Below are 2,500 nucleotides of genomic sequence, written 5' to 3' on the forward strand. Positions count from 1 at the left end.
TGTATTTACCATTGATGTCAGGCAATCCTGAAACACGTTTACACAACCAGGAGAAAAACCCCATGGAAACCTTTGAGAGGCGCTCAGAGAAGGCAGAAAGATAAACGGTGGTTGCAATTCTTAACAAGACAAACTCAGAGCAAATCTCAATCACTTTCAAAAGGCCCGCCGATTCACACACACAAACATACACACACACACACGTATACACATGCACACAGGTGTGTTATATGTTAAATAGTGGGTATAAAGAGAGAGAAGAAGGCAGAGAGATATTGAATATAAGATGGGAGACAGAGCGAGAGAGTGAGAGAGAGAGAGATAGAGCCAGAGAGGGGGTAACTAATCTCCCTCTCCCTCTGGGAGCAGATGTCACGGGCACAAACAAGCGACAGATTGCCTCTGCCCACGGGCCAGGCTGCAAGGTGCTCCAGAGAGCAGAGGGAGGTCATTACCCTGGCTGCAACAAGAGAGAGAGAGAGAGAGAGAGAGAGAGAGAGAGAGAGAGAGAGAGAGAGAGAGAGAGAGAGAGAGAGAGAGAGGAAGTGGAGAAGGCTGGAGTGGCGGGTCGGGTTATAGCTCAGTGGGGGTCGTTCTCTCTACCTACAGGGGTTAGAGTGGGGGGCCTGTTTGGTTTAGGTTCTCTCTCTCTCTCTCTCTCTCTCTCTCTCTCTCTCTCTCTCTCTCTCTCTCTCTCTCTCTCTCTCTCTCTCTCTCTCTCTCTCATTCTCTGTTCATAACCTGCAGCCGATCAACGGTGTGCCATTTAGTTGCTGAAGCATGAAATAAACAGAGGGAGGGAAAGAGAAAATAGAAAGCGAGAGGGAGAGCCAGAGACAGAGAGAGAGTGAGCACACAGGGAGGGCGGAGACAACAAAAAGTGCTCCTCTATGAAAGGTCAATGAGGCTGTTTAAGTGCCATTGGAATTTTGTCACAAGCCCTCAAACGTTCGCGGCCTGCTATCTGCTACTTCCCGATGCTTGTCTGGTCGCGGAACAGGGAAGTCCCCCTGACACACCTTCCTTACACCCTGGAAGAAGAAGCACTCGTAGGCTCATTCATACCCACAGACGAGTAGCAATAGGCCCGTGGGAAAACGACTACGTTATCACTGCAAACGTGCATGCCTGCATAACACACAACAGCAACATTCATCATAACAAGATAGGAGCATAGGGGAAGACGCACACGCACACAGACACACACACACACACACGCAGACAATCACACATACAGCAGTGAATGAGTGTGTCTATCTCTATGCAGGAACGTTGATCTGAAATTACTCAAATCACACACACACAAACTCATGCACACACACCTTCCTGCAAACTCACGCACACACACACACACACACACACACACACACACAGACGCACTCTCGCTCACATGCACACGCACACATGCACACGCACACACACACACACACAGACGCACTCTCACTTACGCACGCACACACACACACACGGATACACACACACGCATACACATTCAAAACACACACACACACACACACGTTGCCTGGTGGAGCTAGGGGACAGGCCGTACAGTGGCCCAGGGTCCAGATGGGGCCTCTCCTGCAACCAATGAGGAAGTTACATAAGTGGAGGGAGCCCAGGAGCTAAGCAGTGGCCTGCATAGCCCGCTCTCAGGCCTGTCTGTCTCCCTAAAGCCCCCAGCAAAAGGAGGGCAATCATTTGCTTTCACATTTGTAGAGCAATCCCCCCAAAAAACGAATTGAATCAACTAGTATTTTTAATGCATCAGGGGTGTTTTGTCTCTGCTCACTCCGTATTGGAGTCCACCAGACTATTGTGTATGTGTAAATGTTAAAGCATTACATTCACGTCTGCCCCCCCCCGACACGGCCCGGAGCTTCGGGCTTAACGGCCTCACTGCCTGTCTCTCTGCCTTGCAGCCTGTAGTAGTCTTCCGCGCTTTCGCTGTCTGCCTAACTCACTGTCTGCCAGACTCCCTCCCTCCCTCCACGTCTGTCCGACACAAGTCCCTATCTGCCAAACTCCCGTCCTGTCTGAAGGCCTGTCTGTCTCTCTGCCTGACGGCCTGGCTGTCTTTTGTCTGTGTGTGTGTCTGCCTGTTTCTCTGCCGACCCGTCTGTCCACTTTCCAGTATGTCTTCTGTACCGTAGCTCTGAAAAGAGTTGTGCGGGCAAGAGAGAGAGAGAGAGAGAGAGAGAGAGAGAGAGAGAGAGAGAGAGAGAGAGAGAGAGAGAGAGAGAGAGAGAGAGAGAGAGAGTGGAGGGAGAGTGAGAGAGAGTGAGAGAGAGAGAGAGAGAGAGAGAGAGACAGAGAGAGAGAGAGAGAGAGAGAGAGAGAGAGAGAGAGAGAGAGAGTGAGAGAGTGAGAGAGAGAGAGAGAGAGAGAGAGAGAGAGAGAGAGAGAGAGCCAGGGGAGGAGTGAGTGAGAGAGATATAGGGAAAGGAGCGAGAGACAGAGCCAGAGTGAGAGAGCGAGAGAGAGAGAGCGAGCGAGAGAAGTA

At 51.0% G+C, this 2,500-nt stretch overlaps 1 pseudogene; it reads left to right on the forward strand.

Moving 5' to 3' along the window:
• LOC115536059 (RNA-binding protein 25-like) overlaps nucleotides 1-2,500 on the forward strand; it is a 10,718-nt pseudogene that overhangs the window by 7,618 nt on the left and 600 nt on the right.

Source organism: Gadus morhua, chromosome 22, assembly GCF_902167405.1.
Source record: "Gadus morhua chromosome 22, gadMor3.0, whole genome shotgun sequence".
Taxonomy (NCBI): Eukaryota; Metazoa; Chordata; class Actinopteri; order Gadiformes; family Gadidae; genus Gadus; species Gadus morhua.